Source organism: Ochotona curzoniae, unplaced genomic scaffold (assembly GCF_017591425.1).
Source record: "Ochotona curzoniae isolate NIBS_2020 unplaced genomic scaffold, NIBS_Ocur_1.0 scaffold_4701, whole genome shotgun sequence".
In the NCBI taxonomy this organism is placed as follows: Eukaryota; Metazoa; Chordata; class Mammalia; order Lagomorpha; family Ochotonidae; genus Ochotona; species Ochotona curzoniae.
The window spans coordinates 20,626,396-20,647,995 of NW_024467122.1; positions in this window are offsets into that span (position 1 = coordinate 20,626,396).

Consider the following 21,600-nt stretch of genomic DNA (forward strand, 5'->3'; position numbering starts at 1 on the left):
GTGGGATTAGACCCGGCATCCATATGGGAACCCGGGGCGCATTCAAGGGTAGGCCATCGTGCCAGGCCCCAAATTAAGTTTTTGGCACAGGGGTTACACTTCAGTGCTGACATTCTGTATAGGGGCCAGTTGGAATCCTGGCTGCTCCACTTCTGATCCAGCTCCCTGCTGATACTCCTGGGTAAGCAGCCCCTGTACCTATGTGAGATACCTCGATGAAATTCCTGGCTCTTGGCTTTGACTTGGCCCAGTCTTGGCTGTTGCAGTTACTTGGGGAATGAACCTGTGGATGCATGCCCTCTCTCAATTTCTCCCCATCTCTTAACTTAGTCTTTCCAATAAATAAATACATATTTTAAAAAGATTTATTGAATTTCAATTCCCACCAGCGGTTGCCTTGGCAAAGCCAGACTGTATGACTTCATGGGTCTTAGGCAGGCTGTGGGCTGGACGTTCCCCACCCCTGGCTTTGAGGAAGTTATCCTGGCCAATATCAGTTTAGAGCTCTTTGACATATAAATTCCTGTAAAGTTCTAAGCGGAGAATTTAGTATTTTGACAAAGAAAGCTCGATATTTTAAAAAAAAAAATGTGAACCCCAAATTTTAAATTATAATTAAGAAGCAATTTGGAAAATTCTGAAAAACAGTTTTTAATACTGCTTGTTTTTGTGACAAAGTTTTATTTCCAGTGTTTTTTTTTTTAAAGATTTATTTTTATTATTTTGTTATTGGAAAGGCGGATGTACAGAGAGGAGAGACAGAGAGGAAGATCTTCCATCCGATGATTCACTCCCCAAGTGAGCGCAACGGGTCGATACTATGCCGATCCGAAGCCAGGAGCCTCTTCCGGGTCTCCCACGCGGGTGCAGGGTCCCAAAGCTTTGGGCCGTCCTCGACTGCTTTCCCAGGCCACAGGCAGGGAGCTGGAAGGGAAGCAGGGCTGCCGGGATTAGAACTGGTGCCCATATGGGATCCCGGGCGTGCAAGGTGAGGACCTTTAACCACTTGCGCCACCGCGCCAGGCCCTATTTCCAGTGTTTTAAAAAAATTCAATGTGGTCAGTGTCCGAAAAGCTAAACTGGTCTTAAAATGTCTCCCTTTCTCCTAAGCTAATGAACCTTGTTTCTGTTCACTTGCTGCCTATTTCCATCTAATGATCTAGCAAGTAATTAAATCCCTATGTCCAAAATTATTTTTAAATGAACTGCAATTCTCACTGGTAAGATCTGAGCTAGCTTACCCTTCTGAAGTCAACTTGCTTCTGAAGTTGTGGAGGCTTCTGGAAGTGAAACACTGACTCCAGAATTAGCTTCCAAGTGTCAGGCTGAGGTCTAGCTTGCCCCCCAAAGCTGCTGCAGGAGCAGGTAGAAGGAGGGGTCTGTAGTCAAAGCAAGCATTGAGGGTGGCGAGATTGAAATAGTCCTTGGGGTAGGGGGGAAGCTCATTAGGATGGAAGCTTCTGCATGCAGAAAGGGAGAGGAGGCTGTCATTGAGAGCTGTGCTACAGTCCAGTGGACCTGGGTAACGTGGCCATGATGGCAGCAGTGAGAGTGGGAAGCCTTCCCTCCCTACCTACGTTTCTCTGTTCCTTTTTCCAGGACCTTTCCTAGGGCCTCTTTCCTTTCTCCTTAACTTGCACAAATGCATCACTTTTGATCCCTGAACACCAATTTAAGCTTCAGCCAGCTGATGCATATGCAAGTGCTCAAACTCCCATTTAATGGATTAAAGGGAAAAAAAGTCATTTATCAGCACATTGAAGCTGGGAGTCCAGGGACTTTAGGTACAGATGAATTCAAGCTCATCAACACTGTATTATGGACTCTGTCGGCAGGAATCTCCCACTCCAGAGTGTGGCATGGTGGTCACCAGCAGCCTGGGTGACACCCTGGAACAGGTTCACATCCCTGTGGAAAGATAGACTCTACACAGAGCTTTGGCCACATGCTAGGACTCACTCTCATTTAACCAACTTGACTCAGGTCATGCACTTGGCCCAAGCACATTGTTGATTGGCCAGGCGAGGGTCAGCATCAGTTCTGTGTCTGGGTGGAGTCATTTTCACCAGGACCAAATGCACAGTGTGTAGGGAAGGGGCCATTTGCCAAGAAATAACAGTACGAGTATGAGCAGCCAAAACAATGACTTCCCTCTCCTGCAACATTCCACGGCCCGAGTTTCATCAATCCTGCCTGGGAGGCAAGCCTGGTTTACAAGATTCAGTGCCCAGGAACAGGGAGACCCAGGAAAGGGAAACCAGGGGACAGAGGCTCAGAGCCTCTGAGGGTAGGAATTCCTTTTTGTCCAAGCATAGTGCTACAAGGATATGGGTTAGACAGGGATGTCAAGACATGGCCCCTTGGCTTACAGTGGAGTGGGAGATTTAGGACTAGAGAGCAAAGTGTCCTCTGACTCATAACTTGTTTGGAATCATGGCAAAATCTCCATGGATACAAGGGCCTGATACAGAGAGGGCTGGGTAGAATCTAAAGCCTATGTACATCATGGGTGCAGGGGAAAGCCAGGAACCTGCAGGTCCCTGCAGATGGGGCATGGCAGGGCTGCAGATAGATACCTGTCATAAGGGCTGGCAATGCAGTGTCAGTTGATTCATGCCCTATAGCAGCCTGTCTCAGATCAGAGACCTCGAGGGAAATGCCAGATGGCCCCATCTCCAGGAAAACATTGGGGCCACATGGCCTGCAGCACCCCAAAAAGTTTTATGCGAGGTTGTCCTGGTCCAACTGAATGGTGAAAGATGCCCAGACAGGTCATTCCTGCCCCTTTGCTGAAGAAAAGCCTGCCACAGTTACTGCTGGGATCCCCCATGCCCTTTGAATCCCTCCCTTGGTCCTGACATTGCTTTAGGAAGCAGGTAGCTTCCTTGTGTGCAAGGCAGAGGAGGAAGCTGAGACAGACCCGCAGTTTGGGGGACTGGTCCAAGTCATGCATGTCACACGTGACAAGGGCATCTCCTTTTCCCTTCTCGTTGCCATCCTTTATACCTGGACACTTGGGGTCAGAACCTGGATTGAGAATTTCATATTTGCTACAGTTAGCGACTAAAGAGTAAAGACTGGCTTTCTGGCTCGGCCTTTTGAATGCCACTTCTTAGAATTCGTTAACATCCCCCTCGGCAGCTCCCTGAAACACAGTGTCTGAAGTCTAATCAAGAAGACAGGAAGACAAGTTCTCACGGAGTAAACCAAGGATAACTCTTATTTTCAAAAAAAAACCAAGACCAGACTAGAATCTGAGGCACAGGATTAAACTTGACAAACAATATAGTAACAGATATAAAAGACATCATAATAGAAACATTTTGGAGCCAGCACCAGGAATTTTACTGAAGTCACCATTTAATGAGTCCAAGTTGATCATGTGGCTTCAGTTGCACATGGTTCCTTGCCAGAGGCAGAAGAGTCAGGGTGAGAGGAACAGTAAGGAAGGAAAGCTGCCAGTGTAGGCCACAGGTGGGAGGCAGCACCCTTCCCCACCCCCATTGTGGTATACTCACGGCACCCATGTTCTCAATCTGACTGAGGAACCACCTCCACTGTCCCAACACGGCCCTGGCAAGATTCTATGCTTCTTCAAAACATGGATATTGCCTCATTTAGTTTAGAATCTGGAATGTGCTTGTGGAGAGAATGAGCGAATGATCAAATATAAATGAATAGAGTGATGGCCAAGGCAGGTGTAACCAAAGAAATTTCTTCTTTCCTAGGAAATCCTTGATAATGCTGGACAGAAAGAATGGCCTAGGAAGAAAGGTAAGTCATTACTTTTATTACTACTTAAGTAAGGAACATAGACTAAATAATGACAAGCCACACAGCTGACCTGTATACAAAGAACTGGGCAGCAGAATTTATGTAGAGCCCTGTGGAACCCAGAGTGTGGCTCAGGAACCCAGAACTTTTCTGTGGGCAAATGTAAGCACCAGACACTGCTATCCTTACCAGCTCAGCTACACAGTCCCTTCATGGCCAGCCAAGGGGGCTCTGTCTAAGTATCCCCCTTTTGCCACCACTCTGCCTTGTCTGTCCTAGGCCATGATCTCAGATGCCTGCTTCGGTTCTATTGCTTTTTAACTAACAAGTCTTCATCTGGGTCTGCTTGTTGAGCTTGCCAAAACAAAGGCTCTCATTATTCCCGGTGGGCTGAGCCTGCCATCACCAGCTCGACTAACCAGTGGCAGAGTGGCAGCTTGGGTCAGGTGCACTGCCATGGTTCATTCTACTGTGCTCTGGGCCCTGGGGTTATGTGTGGAACTCGATGTGGGGGGGTTGGAATTCTCAGCAGGGAATGAGGGTCCAGCAGGCATCCCGAAGGATAGCCTCAGCATGACTAAAACTCAAGGTGGGGCTGGGTGAAGATTACCTGAAACAATATGTGAGCATGTGTGGTTTTTGTGGTTGTAGCTGACTTCTGACCTCTGTAGGCAGTATGTCATCTTTGCAGAGGAGGACCCAGCTCAGGGTCCCTCAATGCCTTGCAAGCCCTCCCAAGCCATCCCTTGGGTCAGAGAGTCAGCATGGGGTGGGTGTAGTTGCATTTCCTGCTGGTGCTGGGTTGACAAGGACCTCGGAGGGAGTGGCTTATGTGAAGCCCTGACTAGATGCTGAGCAATCTGCAGAGTTCAAAGAAGGAACTGAGAATAAAGATCCTGTATGCTTGGAGTACAAAAAGGTAAGCTGTGGTCAGATTGTGACGTTAGGTAAGGCAAAGGCTGGGTAATGTCCTATAGTCAACAAAACTGTGACCTCTGGGGTCAGTCTGTTGGTGGTAAGCAATCATTTGCATCTCCACTGAATGGAAAAAAAAAGGTTTACATTTCAACTTCTACACAGCACGTCACAGTTTACAAAGTTATGGATGTCTGGATTTCAATTAGTAGAAAATATTAAGTTAACATTACCTTCCCATTAGGTGACTTCAGGGTCTGTTGCATGTACTTTCATTTAACGTTGAAAGGACTGTTGGCTATTCCTCTGCTCCTGTTTTTGTAAAGCTGCTTAAGAGAAACATGGCCCTTGGCTTCAATGGCTACTAGAGTAGGCAAAGGACTTGGGAGTGTGGGCGGTGATGTCCCCAGTGAGCTGAGTCCCAAGTATCCACTGGCTCTGCAGCTCCTGGGCTATACAGGACCGGAACCTGAGCTTGCTAGATACCAGCAGCCTGTCTACAATGTGGGGCTGTTGAGCTGAATACTCAGTAGAACTTCATCCAGGAACTTGTTTCCAAAATAAAAAAGAATCACCTTCCCCTTTCCCTCACTAATCCAGGAGCAAACGACTGAACAGGTAGAACAGCAGACATGGCCACAATGCATAAATGTACCTTTCTGGTCCAGAGAGGATCATTTGGACCCATGGCTGGCAGAGGCAGCTGGACTTATTTGATCTTTGGGGAGCCCCATAATGCAAGGGAACTTTGAGGGAGTATGGGAAGGTGGGGGAAATTGCACTGCAAGGAGGCTTAACCTCATAGTCCTTATTCCCATTCCCTGGCATGAAATGCCAGTTCCCATCCCCATCTTTGTGACAACCCAAGTGCCATCATCTGTGTTCTGATAGCCTCTTGCAGAGTGAGGTGCTTCCTTAGGATGAAAATCACTGCTGGGTCATTTCTTTAGAAGAAAACTAAATACAGAGTCTTACTCAGTCTGGGAAATAGTGGGATAAGAAGAGCTGGGTGGGCATCTGGTCTAGCAGTTATGACCTCCACATCTGAGGGCCTGGGCTTGTCTTGGCTCCTGAGTCCTAGCTTCCCGCTGTTGGGCTGCTGGCAGGCAGCAGGTGGTGGCTCTAGTACTTGAGTCTTTGCCAGTTATGTGGCACAGCAGCTTAAACTGCTGCTTGGGAGGCCTGTGCCCCATATCAGATTGCCACTCCACTTCCAGTCCTTCTTGTTTAATGCGCCTGGAAAAGCAGATGATGACTCAGGCGCTGGAGTCCCTGTCACCCACGTGGGAGACCCTGATGGAGGTATTAGCTCTTGCCTTTGGCCTATTCTGGATCTAGCTGTTGTGGGCCTTTGGGGAGTGAATCAGCACATGGAAGATCACTTTGTTTCTCTGTGTCATTTTGCCCTCCAAGCAAGTAAATCTTGCTTGTAATGTGCAATATTTACATATTAAAGATTAAAATTTTTCAAGATTTTTTTTAATTGAAAAACAGATTTACAGAGAGAAGTATATGCAGAAAGATCTTCCATACTCTGGTTCACTCCCCAGGTGTTACAATGAATGGAGCCAATCATAACCAGGAGCCAGAAATTTCTTGGTCTCTTGTGTGGGTGCAGTGTCCCAGGGTTTTGGGCCATCCTCTGCTGCTTTCCCAGGCCATAAGCAGGGAGCTGGGTGAGAAGTGGAGCAGTCAGGAGATTAATTAGTGCCTTTATAGGATCCTTGTGTGCAAGGCAAGGAATTAGCCACTGAGCCATTGCACCAGGCCTATAAATATGTGTTTTAAATCATTAATAGAGAATCAAGATGGCAGCATAGGGTAAGGACACATTTAAATGGACGGAGAAACATTTAGTCAGAATGAAGCAGAGAGGACACATTGCAGGAAATAGGAGAGGACAGAACAACAGCAGGGGGTACCTGAAGACTGACAGACACAGGAAAGCAGCAGACACAACAGTGTGGTGTTGCAGTGACTGATACTCCAGCGGCATTCAGCTAATCAGTGGTCTCAACTCCACCAGCAGTCGGAACTCCACCAGCAACCAGATGGGAAGGGACTTGGGGAGATTGGGTGGTGAACCCAGACAAAAAACTGTCCATCCTGCTGCTGCATTTGATTTGACCAGGAGCAGAGACAGAGCAGCAGATCCCAGACAAGCAGTGTGGGTACAGGGTGGATTTTACAGCCCAGTCAGCCCCCTAGAGCCAAATTGGGCACCATTTTGCTTAAGGAGGCAAAGGCAAGGGAAAGGACTGAGCATACACTGAGCTAGGAGTGAACTCATTTCTGACGTAGTGAACTGCATCAATGTGGCATTCTACAGGTTCCACCCAAGACAGGTCTGGGTAGCCCTCAGACCTGATGGCCAGCAGATCAAGAACTCTAGTAGTGGCACATCAGGTGCCATTTTGTACATTGTAGCAAAAGCTTTAGGACTGCAGAGGACAACAGTGAACTGCGCATGTGCTGAGTTTGCGAGAACTCACTGAGTTCCGTGGATTGCACTGGTCCCACAGGAAAATAATACCGACTATGGCATCATATGGGTCAAAATAGGTCCGTGTGGCATCCAGGCCTAACAGCCAACAGGTTCTGGCAAGATTAATGCCACCAATAACCTAGCTACATAGGACACCTGGTGTCTCTCTAATCCTGGGACCTGCTCCAACTGGAAGTGGGAGAAAGGTTGTACAGACAACAGTGCAGCCTCAGCATGGTATTACAGGAGGTGGAGATTGGTGAGCCAGGAGCTGGGGCTACGTAGTTCTTTGTGGAAATGTAACATAAGAACCCAGACCTGGAACTCCCTGGCACAATTGGCTGCAAGCAAAGAGTTATATACCAACTGCAATAAGTAAAATCCAACTGTAGACCTGTGGGTGGCACAGCTTAGAAACCTGCCCCAAGGAGAAGAATCTGCTAACCAGAAGTACAATGACCAAGAGCAAAAGGAGAGACAAAGGCACAATGAATATTACTGAAAACTGTGAAGGAGCAAAACCCTGTGCCAACCTCAGAGTTAACTGAAGAAGACATCGAGAAAATGGGGGACACAGTATTCAGAAAACTCATTTTAAAGCTTCTAATCAACAATGAAAAGCACATACAAGAGTTCAAAGAATTTAAGGAATATGTTACAAGAAGTAGCAGCAATAAAGCAAATCAAGGCTGATATATCAGAAATTAAGAATACAGTAGAGCAAATTAAAAGTACAGTGGAGAGTCTCCCAAATAGAATGAAGCAAGCAGAAGAAAGAATCTCAGAATTGGAAGACATTTTCTGTCATCAGGGGGAAGCAAACAAAAAGCTGGAGGCAGAGTTGGATCAGGCCAAAAAAAGTATTCAAGAATTGAAAGACACTATTAAGAGGCCAAATCTAAGAGTTATGGGAGTCCCAGAAGGTGCAGAAAGAGAAATTAGTTTTACAAATATATTTAATGAAATACTAAAGGAAAATTTTCCCAATCTAGAGAAAGAATTGGGAAACAAGATCCAGGAAGGGCACAGAACTCCCAAAAGGCCTGATCAAAAGAGATCTTCACCAAGACACATGATCATCAAACTCTCTTCAATTGAACATAAGGAAAAGATCCTTAAATGTGCACGTGAAAAAAATCTATTGACATATAAAGGAATGCCAATTAAGCTCACAGGAGATCTCTCACAGGAGACTCTACAGGCCAGAAGAAAATGAAGTGACATATTCCAGGCTCTAAAAGAAAAAAATTGTTGGCCTAAGATAACATATCCAGGAAAGCTTTCTTTTGTCTTTGAAAATGAAATAAAATTCTTCCACAGTAAAGAAAAGTTAAAAGAATATGCCTCTTGCAGACCTGCCCTACAAATGACACTTCAAGATGTTCTCTTGACAGAGAAGAGGAATAGCACCCAACAAAACCAAAGGCAAATGTGAACATCCCAGGAAAATGACAACAGAAGACTAAACCAATGAACAACTCATTCCTAAGATGACAAGACCAAACTACCACCCATACATATTAACCCTGATTATAAATGGCTTAAGCTCAATCAAAAGTCATAGATTAGTAGACTGGATTTAAAAATAAAACCCATCTATTTGTTGTCTAGAAGAAACACATTTCACCAACAAAAATCAGTGGAAACTGTATTGCATGGGTTTTGATGTTTTCTTTTAGTTTCATCTCTTCAAAACAGTTTCTTCTGATTAAATTCTTCAATGACCCATAGATCATACAGTAGCATCATTTTCTGCAAGAAGGTTCTTGATCTTCCTGATATTGATTTTGTTTTGTGGCTCTTCATTTAAGGGGATGTATAGTAGCTGTGTAATGGAGACTGTCATATCTAGTAAAATGTCATTTAACTTCATTGCATTATACATGTCTATTTTTCTTTCTATTGTTGATTTTGTATTATGACTTTTCATTTGAGGGGATGTACAGTAGCTGTGAAATGGAGACTAACATATCCAGATGTGAGGATACAATGTGGTATGCATTTCTACTTCCAGACAAAGATGGACTTACAATGAAACTGTTTACTGTATTTTGACAATAGGATGTTGGACTCTCTGCAATTGTTCATGCCTGCAATGACGGACCTATGACTGTATATAAAGAATGATACTTTAGTAATGATATAGAGGAACTAGGTGAGGGGATAAAGGAAATACCAGGAGCCTATGGAACTATATCATAAAATAATAATAATAATAATAAATGTGAAAAAGCAAAAAAAATGATAATAATAAAATTAAAAAAATAATAATAATGATAAATCATTAGTAAAGGGATAGAGGGGCCCCAATGTGATGGCTCAGTTGGCTAAAGCTTTCCTTGCAAGTGCCAGCATCCCCTATGGGCACCAGTTCATGTCTTGGCAGCTCCACTTCCCATCCAGCTCCCTGCCTGAGGCCTGGGAAATCAGTCAAGGACAGTCCAAAGCCATGGGACCCTTTACCTGCATGGGAGACCAAGAAGTGGCTCTTGGCTCCTTGATTTGGATGGCTCAGCTCTGGATTTTTTATTTTTTATTACAAAGTCAGATATACATAGAGGAGGAGAGACAGAAAGGAAGATCTTCTGTCTGATGATTCACTCCCCAAGTGAGCGCAATGGCTGATGCTATGCCAGTCCGAAGCCAGGATCCAGGAACCTCCTCCAGGTATCCCACACGGGTGCAGGGTCCCAAAGCTTTGGTCTTCATCTGCTTTCCCAGGCCACAAGCAGGGAGCTAGATGAGAAGTGGAGCTGCCAGGATTAGAACCGGCGCCCATATGGGATCCTGGTGCGTTCAAGGCAAGGACTTTACCTGCTAGGCCACTTCCCAAGGCCCTCTGCCTCTCCTTCTTTATGTAAATCTGATCTCACTTTCTGATAAAAAAATAAATAAATCTTTAAAAAAAATAAACAGAGGGATAGAGGGCAAACAGCACAGTTGTTAAGATACCACCTGGGCTGCCTACATCACAATATGTAGGTTCAAGTCGCAGCTTCTCCCAGTTCTAACTTTCTGCTAACTGTACCCTGGGAGCCATAGGTGATGGCAGTGATTGGGTCCCTGCCACCAACATGGTAGACCCGGCTGCAGTTCCAGGCTCCAAGTTTTGGTCTGCCTCAGAACCTGCTATTGTGGGCGTTTGGGCAGTAAAAAGGCAGATGGGAAATTTCTCTTTCTCCTTTAACATAAGTTAAATAAATAAGTATGTAAAACATATGAAAGGGGTACAGCATGCAACTTCCTAAATTCAGATGGCCATCGTCTTTTCCTGTCTGGGACTGCATTAGGAGGGTTGGCTTTGGTCAGCTGTCACTTCCCCAGTGTGAGGCCGAGGCCCAGGAGTGAGCAGTCAGAAGGTCCTCACGGTTTTACCGTGGGCATGACGAGCTGGCATGCACGCAGACCCGGGAAGGCAGCCAGAGTGTCAGCAAGCCACTGCCAGAATGAGTTCATGGAGGAGCAGCGTGGTGGCTTGCTGGGCGCTGGAGGGGCTGTAAGTGGGGGAGCCGCCCAGCCGGCACTCCTCCACAACAAACCCCTCTCGCACCCCTCCCCACCCCAAGCTCACGTTGCTCAGGGACTCAGGAAGAGACCTCCGTGTGCATGACATTAGCGCAGTGCTGACACAATGTGGGACGCTCTTGCTCCCCTGAGGCCTTGCAACTTCCACCGCACAGGATCTCTGGGGCAGCTGGACTGAGAGCCTGGAGGGCCTGGCAGAGGTGGCAGCTTCAGGTGTGCCAGAGGGAAGCAGAAGCCAGAAGCCAGAGCCTTGCCGGGCTGAGCCCAGCTAAACAGCAAAGCACAAAGAGCAGAGTGTTCACGTTGGAGGGTCAGGTTTCTCATGTTGAAAACCCAGGTGCTCAACTTCAGGCTTTGAGCCAGGGTCAAGGGTACAAAGCCCTGCCTGTGCCAACCAGGATGAGGCCACCTGAGCACCCCCACATCCACCAGGAAAAAGGCAGAAGGCCAGAGCCATAGAGCTCTACTGCTTGCCATGTCAAACTGGATAGGTGGCAGCTGTCAGGGTCCCATTCTTGCACCCTCCCAGGCATGGGAATCTTGTTCTGCTCTGCTCTGTACTAGTGCTGGGCTACAAGATATCAGCCCTTCAGTCTTTCCAGTTTAGCCAGACTGGCCAGTGCAGGAGGGCCCATGTTCAAAATCACAGCAGATAAGAAGAGAACAGGTGAATGTCCCCAGGTGATGGGCCTCAGGGCCCCTCACTGGATAGCCCAACAAGCTGGGTTTTAATTTTTTTAAAACAATTTTATTCCATTTTTTTCTCCTTTGTGCTCATGGCTCACGTTCACACTTATTAAAACTTTGGGTGGTGGCAAACCAGTTACTGACTAATTGAGAACTCAGATCTGGAGGCTGGGAGATGGGGTGGAATGGAGGGGCTGAACCTGCCATGACCTAAACTGTAGGCCTGGGCCCCTAGTCCCCCCTCCCTCACCCCTGCCCAGGAGACACATTCTTTGTAATTTTGAAACCGTCCATGGTGACCTCACCTCCAATCAAGGTCATTCTTCTACTGGTGTGTCACGTCATCCTCCAACCCACGTTCCTGGTCCCTTGCAGGCAAAGAGGAAATGTACCCGCCAACCACCAAGCACCCACACTCTGCCCTCATGGGAACCTGAAGAAGGGGTCCAGTTCCAGCCAGAGTTGCTCAGCAGAGTTTCCACCCACCCAGGCCGCCTGCTCTGGGGACCCTCCTTTCCCTGAAACATCCCTGCTAACATCCCTTGGCAGCTTCCCCATTTCCCCCAGGACAGAGGAGTGGGATGTTTCCCTCACATTCCCAAGTAACACAGTCCCCAGGCCACTGTGTTTCTACTTCCCATCCCAGCCCTTGGCCCTCTCTGCCTTGGAGTGCTTCCTCCAGCAGCTCTCTGGCTGTCCCTTTTCCCTGCCTCCTTTCCATGGTGGCCTTGTGCACTGAGGATGGAGGAGGGACTATAGCCAGGGCAGGGGCAGGGAGTGTTCTGCTGTGAGTGTGTCCCCTGGCTCCTGCCCACTGGGAGCCAGGATCTTAGTGGAGGTGCCCAGGGCACAATGGCACCACTCTTGCCAATGCATTCCCTTTGATACTGAGGCAGTGGGCCCAATGCCCTGTGTTCTCTCACAGGGTATTGTGAACCAGCAGGCAAATATCTCTTACCTGATCAATACAGCTCTTTGGTCTTGGACTTTGTCGCCTTCAGAAGCTAAAGGAGCTAAAGCTGTTCCTTATGAGCTACCGTGGTATTCTGTTATGTTTGGCAACACAAAACAAACTAATACTGGTAGCCTCTCTGATGCTTGTACATGATTCCAGAATAGGCTTATGGTTTTGTTGTTGTTTTAATTAAAACAAAAATCCCTCTAAGCCTTTGCACATCTTTGACTTGGAAAGGTGTGACCTGTGTTCAGCCATGATCCCATGTGGCTCTGGGTGGGGTTTCTAGCATAAGATACATGAGTAATTGAGATCTGTACTTGTGAGCAGAACACTCGTTCCTGTAAACTCTGTAATCTAGTGGCATTAAGACTAGAGTCTTGCACTAATGCTTGGCATCTCAGGGAATTGCATTTATGGGATTATATTATTTCTTTAAAAAGTAACTTTAAAAGTCACTGTTCATTTTTAAAACAACACATGTGCAAATGTTTCAATAAAAACCCCCAAGAAATTGCACACAAGAGACCCATGTCTTATGTCACCAGGAAGTGACACCACCACAGGGCTCTGTCACGTCTACCATCACATGGTCAGTGTGGAGCAGACTGAGGCCCAGCAAACCAGAAGAACCTTCAAGGGACCTGCCAGCATTTGAGCCCTCCACACCAAGAGGCAATGCATAAGACGGTCCTCCTGCAAAGTGGCCGCAAACCTCAGACCCGCATTAACTGTTCCTGGTCTGTGATGGACCAGCCCCGGATGTTCATCATGGAGCCTTTGTGCTGGGGCTGTGGCTTCCTGGCCATCTGGGCCCCAGGGAGGAGGAGAAATAAACCATGTGGGTGAGCTCTGTGGGCAGATACAAGTAGTAACAGCTATGAACTCAGCACATACCTGGGGTGATGGCAGGGAGGTAGCCTGGGACAAAACCACAAGAGAGACCCTGCCAGAGGTGGTGTTCTTGGTCCCACTCTCCAGCGAGCTTCACTGCAAAGCCACTGTGTCCTGCCAGATTTCTTCATTCTGGGGAAGAACTGTAAAGGCCACAGGCTTTTCATTGAATTACTACCTCTTACAAATCAAAGGAAGGAAAAATGTTTGGATCAAACTGCCTGTGAACAGATACATTCAAATAAAAGCGGCTCAAATTCCTGCCAGTGGCCAATGATGGGCTTTCCAGAAGGGAGCCATGTGCCTACCAGGCAGTTATTAAGTGGGCAACAACACCCCAGTTTAGCCAAGGGCCAGTGGATGCTTTGTCTCTTTATTTTAAAATGCCTAAAACCCTCAGAGTTACACACCAATCACTTAACTTGAAACGATACCAAAAAGTAGCATTATGGCAACAGAGAATTCAACCACTTCCTGGCAGGAGGGAGTATTTCATTTTCTTTTACTGTCTAGAGTTTAGAAGTCACTTACAGTAAACTCTAAGCTGGAGCAACTTGAGCTGAATATCTTCCCTGGTGTTCCTGGAGCTTGCTGTACCCGATGTGATCTCAAAAACGCACTCCTGAGCCACAAGCCTGAATCCCTGTCCCCCAGGCCATCTGTTGCCAGCCAGTCAGGGCATCAGACCTGGTGGCCCATGTTTCGGTCATAATGAGCCATCTGGCCACCTGGCAGAAGAAACCCATGGGGGCAGGTGTCTAGGTCGCTACTGACATTACTGCTGACCTCTGCCAAAAAGCAGGCTTGATTCTATCAGAATGGCCAGCCACCGGGGAAGGGCCTGTGTGGGAAGGGGTTGGTTGAGGATGCATCCTCTTAGTCCAGGATATGTTCAAGAACCCAGCTCAAAGATCCCATCCGCAGAATGGAGCATTTTCCTGAGAAGTGGGACCTACATTATCCTGTCTTCTCCTGAGGCCTCTTTTGCTCACATAACTCCCCATCTACGATATCTTGCTATCCCTGTCTGTGTTCTGGCCAATCCTAGTGGCAGTACCAGAACTTGACTCCTGGGAAATTTCTCTGTGTGTCAAGGTTTTCCAGAGAAACAGGACCAGGCAGGTATATGTGTGATATTTAGAGAGGTTCACAAAATTAAATTAAATACAAAGATAGGCTGTTCTTGGGGACTTGAAATCTGTGTATGGAAGATACTCAAGAGGCCTTCAAAAAGTTCATGGAAAGTGTGTATTATGAAAAAAAAAAATCTACCAAAACATACATACCTTTTTTAAAATTTTTTATTATTATCTTTTTTTTTTATTGGAAAGGCAGATATACAGAGAGGAGAGACAGAGAGGAAGGTCTTCCGTCCGATGATTCACTCCCCAAGTGAGTGCAATGGCTGATGCTACGCCAATCCGAAGCCAGGAGACTCTTCCTGGTCTGCCACGCGGGTGCAGGGTCCCAAAGCCTTGGGCTGTCTTCCACTGCTTTCCCAGGCCACAGGCAGGGAGCTGGAAGGGAAGCGGGGCTGCCGGGATAGAACCGGCGCCCATATGGGATCCTGGGCGTGCAAGGTGAGGACCTTAACCACTTGTGCCACCACGCCGGGCCCAAACATACATACCTTTTAAAATTTGTTTATTTTTGAGTGATGGATAAGGGGAGCTAGAGACAGGGGTATAGGCAGAAAGATTGAGACTAGCATTCTGGAGTAGTGGGTTAAGCCATGATGGCAAGACTGCTGTCCCCTGTGGGTACTGGCTTATTTCTTAGCTGCTCCACTTCCAGCCAGCTCACTGCTAATGCACTTAGGATTCCAGGCCCCTGGCTTTGGCCTGGCCCAGCCCTGGCCAGTGTAGCCATTTCAGAAGTGAACCAACAGATGGAAGATCTCTCTCAAGCATGTAATTTTTTCAAGAAAATATTTTGGAAAAATGTGTGGAGTAAAATCTGAAGAAACAGCAAGGGAAACCTCTTCCATCTGCTGGTTTACTCCCCAGGGTATCTGCAGGAGGTGGCACTAGGGTACTTCCCAGGGTGCTCATTAGCAGGAAGCTGGAACTGGAAATGGAGCCATCTCAGGCCCAGGTTCTTGGATATGAGATCCAGGTCACACAAGCTACATCTTAAAGTTTGTGATAAGTGTCCACCCCAAGCATATCTTTATTTTTAGTGTTAATTTACTTATTGTAATCTTGGGTTTTCTGTTGTTTTTCTATTTTCTTTAAAAAATTTTTTTTTATTTTGTTTTAAATTTGTTTACATAGTTGGGAGGGATGCACACCATGTGGGCCTCTGATTAGGGTGGGAAGGGTTTAGATATTGAGGATGGGGGTGGGACAAATGTTTCTGTTCTTTTTATTTGCCTGGTCTGTTGTGGGGTAGGGAGGAAAATTGGCTGCTCCTTGCTGCTTAACACTCGGGGATGGGAGACAGTTATTTGATGATATCTTAGAGACCCTGATGTGGGGAAGAATGTTCCAGTGGTGTTACTTGACTGGTTTTGATAGTTGAGATATTGTTGGCTTTGTTATACCAGGGTTGAGAAAATCTTTCCAAGATCCGTTGCTTGAACCAAGTCCACCTTAGTGTATCTGCAGACTGAGATAACTGCTACAAACCTAAGCCAATAGAGTTGTCCAACCTGTTCCTCTGACAAGGCACTTGGTATCCTCTGAGGGCCTAGATGAGCTGATTGTCATGTCCTCTATGGGCATGTAGGCATGCTGTACATAGCACAGGCATTAGCCACTGAGGAGGTCCAGTCCTAACATAATGCTATCTGAAGTCAGACCATATATACTGTGATTTTCCCTGTGGCAATCTAGTTGAGGAGACCCTCAAGAAACCTTGTCTGGGGTGACTTCAGATTTGACCCTTATCTGCGCCAGCCAGTTGAGGTCAAGTTTGGTTCATCAGTCCATCATCTGTACGAGCCAATACTCATACTGGTGAATGTAGCTGCCTGATCAATTCTGCCCCTAGCCCCATCTCTCACACAAACTAATGGGTACTGTGGCCTAAGCCAGCCCAGCCTGCCACAGGCCCAGTCTTCACACATACCAGCAGATGCTACAGCCTAGTTGGGGTGACCCCCAATAATCCCTATTAGGCCCACTCCCAGCCCTGGATTTTCATGTTCCAGCATAGCCTAACCTGGTCTGTTTATATTCCATCTGGCTATTGTGCACAACCATGGATGCTGCAGCTTAGTTCAGCCCCACATGCTCCCAGACCCAACCCACACATATGCCAATGGGTTCTGATTCCTTGCCCAGCTCAGTTTACCCCTAGCCTTGACTGTCTTGCTCACCAGCAGGAACTGCAGCCCAGCAGGGAAGTACCCACAATTTCACTGTCAGGCCTGCTTCCAGTTTCAGATTTTGCACCTGGGTGCAAAATCTGAGTTACAGCCTGACAAGACATACAAAAATTTTGCCACTTGCCAGCTGATGTTGCAGCCTAGCCTGACTGGCTCACACTCATTCTGGCTCAGGTGTATACCAATGGATATTACAGCCTAACCCAGCCTGTCCCAATCCCAAACTTGAATCTCATGTGAATCTGCAGATGCCACGGCCTAGCCCAGCCTGTACCACACCCAATCTGGCTTTTACGAGTACCAGTGGGTACTGGTACTTAACCCAGTCTGGCCCACCCCTAGACCTAGCCCACATGCATGCCAACAGGTACTGCAGCCTTGATCAGCCTTGATCAGCCTTGTCTGCCCACAGCCCCTAGCTCTCACACTCATCAGTAGAAGCTGCACCTAGTAGGAGAGTCCCCAAAGTTCCCCTATCAGGGCCATTCCCAGCCATGAATCTTGCATGTGCTGGCAAGTGCTTTGACTGAGCCTAAGATGGCCTGCCCACAGTTGGCAGATGTTGTAGCCTAGCCCAGCTGAGCATGGCCCACACCCTGTTCTGGCTCTCATGCATGCCAGTGGGTGCTGCAGCCTGGCTCAACCCAGCCTCCTCCCAGCCCAGGCTCCCATGAGTATCAGTGAGTTCTGGTCTAGATAGGCTCAGCCCATCACCAAGCCCAGTTCTTGCACAAACTGGTGGGTACTGGAATCCCACGGAGGTGAGCCCATAAATCCCCTACAGAATCTGCCCCTAGATCCAGTTCTCTCATGTTCTGATGGATACTGTGGTCCAGCCTGGAGTGGTCCACTTCCTGCCCTCACACTTGCAGGAGGGTATTATGTCCTAACCCTATGAGGCATGTTCTCCAGCCCAAGCTTTCTCATGCTCCAGCATACCCACTTCCCTCGATTATCTGAAGCTCCCTCACCTGGGAGCCAGGATGGTGTGTCCTGCCCCAGCATTCCCCACCTTACCCACATATCTTTTAAAAGGAAAAAAGAATAAAATAGGTAACTATGCTGGCATACTGGTGTAGTTAACGCAGAGATGGCATTAACCAGGCCCTAAATGCCTGCCAACTATTGGCTGCTTTTCTCTCAGCAGTGTGACACTGGTCTAGACACAATGTTTTAATCTGCTTGAAAGACAGAGAAACAAAGCAAGATAGAAACAGAGATCTTTAAGGCTGGCACTGTGGTATAGTGGGTGAAGCTGCCACTTGTCATGCTGGCATCTCATATGAACACTGCTTCAACACCTGCTGCTCTACTTCCAATTCAGATCCTTGGGCCCCTGCACTGAAATGGGAGACCCAGAAGAAGCTCCTGGCTTTGGACTTGCCCAGTCCAACGTTTACAGCCATTTGGAGAGTGAGCCTACAAATAAAAGATTCTCTCTCTCTCTCTAACACTCTCTCTAACTCTAACTCTATTTCTAAATAAATAGATGTCTTCCATTTGCTGGTTCACTCCCCAAATGCCTGCAACAGCTGGGGCTGGGTCAGGTTGAAGCTAGGAGACAGGAATTCCATTTAGGCTTCCCATGTGAGTGGCTTAGGTCATCATTTACTAGCTTACAGAATGTATTAGCAGGAGGTTAGATTAGAAGCAGAACCCTCAGGACTCAAACTGACACTCCAAAATAGGATGTGGTGTTTTAAGCAGTGGTTTAACTCCGTGCACCATAACGCTTACCCTCAAACTCACCTTTTAATTTTTACCTGCAGGTACAGATGAATGTGTGGTGCGTGTGTATGAGTGTACACAGAGAGATGATTATGAGGAATTCACCCATGTGGTTATAGAGGTCAAAACTGCGTAGTTGACCATCTGTGAGCTACAGGTTCAAGAAACCCAAAGGGTGATTCAGTCCAAGTCCAAAGCTGGAGGACAGGGAAGCCAGTGACCCTGAGCTGGAGAAAATTAAATGAGATGCTGCCACTCAAGCATTAAGGCTGGATAGAAGGAACAAACACATCCTTTTGCTGCCTTTTATTTTCTCTAGGGTGAGTGGTGGCTGACTCATTTGCCAAGCCCAGTCCTTCCCCTCACCAACCCCCCATGCCCACATCCCACTTGGCAGGCCTCTGTGTTAGCCCCTCTGGGGGACCCAGGCTCCCCTATTCTCTATGTCACTCAGCAGGTTCCCTGGATCAGAGCCTGCTCTGAAAGTCCTGGTTTATTCCAGCCTCAGTCCCCACAAAACTACAGAAGCATCCTTGCCACATCCTAAGCCAATGAGTGTCAGGATTAATTCATAATTGAAACTTCAGAAAAATAAGACCTAAGACTGCTTAGCTAAACTAGCTATAGCCTTCGCTCCTCATTAACACCCAGCTGTAGCATAACTGTGGGACAGCTGGAGATCACCACTTGACACAAGGGAGATTGCTCAGGCTTCCTAACTAGCTGCTTGGCCACAGGGCAGATGGAGCTGCTGCTCCAGACTGCTGCACAATGGCAAGCAGGCTGGCTCTGTACCCGCCTGAGCAAGAGCCTGTGTGGCTACTGCAATCAAGGCCAAGGCACTGCGGGGCCCTTGGCAAGCCCAGGATGCCAAAGCCAGGCAGGCAAAGAAGCAGATGAGTGCACGTAGCTCCCTTCACACAGAGTGAGGCAGATGCTTGGCACAATTGTAGACTGCCTGTGGTCCCACAGTGATGCTTGCACAGGGTAGCAAGCCACGAGTGCTGCCTGTGCCCCAACCATGTGGACCGGGACACAATGTACTCAGAGGAGTTCTGCAGTTAGAAAACATGAGAGCCCCACGAGGCACCTAAGAGGCATAGCACCTGCCCCAGGGTTTCTAACGCTGGGTGCTCTTTGGAATCACATCCTTACACATGGATTCTCATGAGCCCTGGCTTGGAGCCACTGAGGCTGTGGGACTGCTCCACATGGCATTAGATCTGGAGTGTAAGATTATCTTTTAGGACTTGTCACCAGCAGTGCAGCCAGCCTGACAGGGGCCAGGGCAGCGTTTGAGGCTCTTGACTGTAATCTGGGGTGCTTACTACCCCATACTACACCTGCAAGTGCCCACAAAGGGGGCTGCATGCCCCCCAGCCCCAGAGGTTGTGGAGATGGAAAGAGAATAAGAAATTTAATCTTTGGTATTCTGTTCCTCCTCACCCCCTCACCCCCAACACTAGCCACCTTGATGTTGTTGAGCTTGTGACTTAGAAGGGTCTGCCTAGAGTCCCCACCAGTGAGTCAGTCTATGTCTCTGTGATGACTGCTGCCTTGCCCAGCCTGGTGAAGGAAAGCCCCCTCCATGCATGCAGAGACATCCCTTGCTGTGCCTCAATTTACCACCATCTAAAGTGGAGGGAGTGGCTGGCAGCCCTGTGTGGTCACCCTTGGGGCTCTGTAGATGGCGTGAATGACCACACATAGGTAGCCTGTGACCCTCAAAGCAGTGACAGAAGCTTTCCGGGCCCACCCAGTGGTCTTCATGCCTCGCATTGTATTTCATCCTCAGGGCAGCCCTGGTGAAATAAGCATAGATAAATGAGTGTCCATTAACTTGGGGGGGGCACGTTGTTGAGTGTTTCCATTTCTCAGATGTGGAAAAGCAGGCTTCAAAGGGTTAAAGCCACATGGTGCTGTCTCCACAGGTGCAAATTAAGGTGTTGGTGACAGGTCACTGTCACCACCAGCTTGACCTTTCATTAGCACTTCCCAGTACTTCCTAGTGGGGCAGCTGAGCCCAAGGGCAGTGCAGGTACAGTCGTGGCCACCATCCACTGGGAGGGGTTCAGGGACTGCCTGGCTCAACTTGGCCAAATTAGAGCAACTAATGGATGTGACATAGTTTGACATGCACATTGCTAATTGAACCCCATGGGAGATGATTTTAAATAGAGACAAATACTATGCTGTGAACTATTTGGGTGACCAAGCTTGGTCTCTGACTCTTGTAAGAAAAAAGAATTGTGTCAGGAAAAAATGGAATCCCTGCTAGCAGTTCCAGGATCAGGACTGGATTCTGGGAGTTGTCTCCTGGGAGTGGCAGAGATTTCATGCCCATTTCCTGACATAGTACCCCCAAACACTTCCAAGGCTGAAATGAAGACCCTCCCACTTGACCATCCTAAGATTTCCTAACCAGCCAGACCCAGAACCCCAGCTACAAAGCCAGTCCTGGGAAGACCTCAGTCCCCAAAGCACATTGCACATCCCATCCTCCCTTTGTCAGCTTCATAGAACCAACAACCCACACAGGCTCCTCACCACGGGATGCTCCCACCAAGCTCTCCTGGGCAGAGTCACCTCCTGTCCAACTCCAATCCTGTTCTGTCACTTTCAAAGCCTACTTGTCCTGTTTCCTGTGCCCCCATACTTGCCTCCTGATCTTCATAAAGAATAAGTGCTAGTGCCACTGTAGCAGGATTATAAAGTAATATAGTAATGTAGTATGATAGTACAATATAATAATGGCGTACACTGCTTGTGCTCTCGTGCAGTACCTGCTTAGGATGTGACATGCTGCCAGCACCCAAGCATTATCTATTGCTGAATTAGTGAGTGAAGGGAAGACTAGCCAAGGTTTCTGCAAAATTCCCCTTCTTGTTACAAACTAAATTGAATATTTGATTTCAGACTAGGAATAACAAAATTTGGAACCAAAAGATCTTTGCCTTTAGAAACAAAAACAAAAAATTGAAGACCCTCGAAATAGCAAAACCTACAGGAGACTCAGGATTCATGGCCACTTCCCCACATGTGGTGGCCTTTCCTTCTTTGCTGGCAGTGCCCCAGCCTTCCCAGCCATGAAGATGAAAAGAATTCACTAATCAGATTTCTCTGGGAGGCTCTTGATGGGATTAAGCCAACTAGTGAACCCCATCATCCTAGTCCCAGTGTTTTCATTTAGGAAGGATCACCCGACTCAAGCCAATGAGAGGAGACCATAAAGGCCTCCTGGGAAAGAACTTTGCTCTCTGGTCATGCATGAAAGGGCAGCCACCTGTAATCACTGGACAGGGTAGCCAT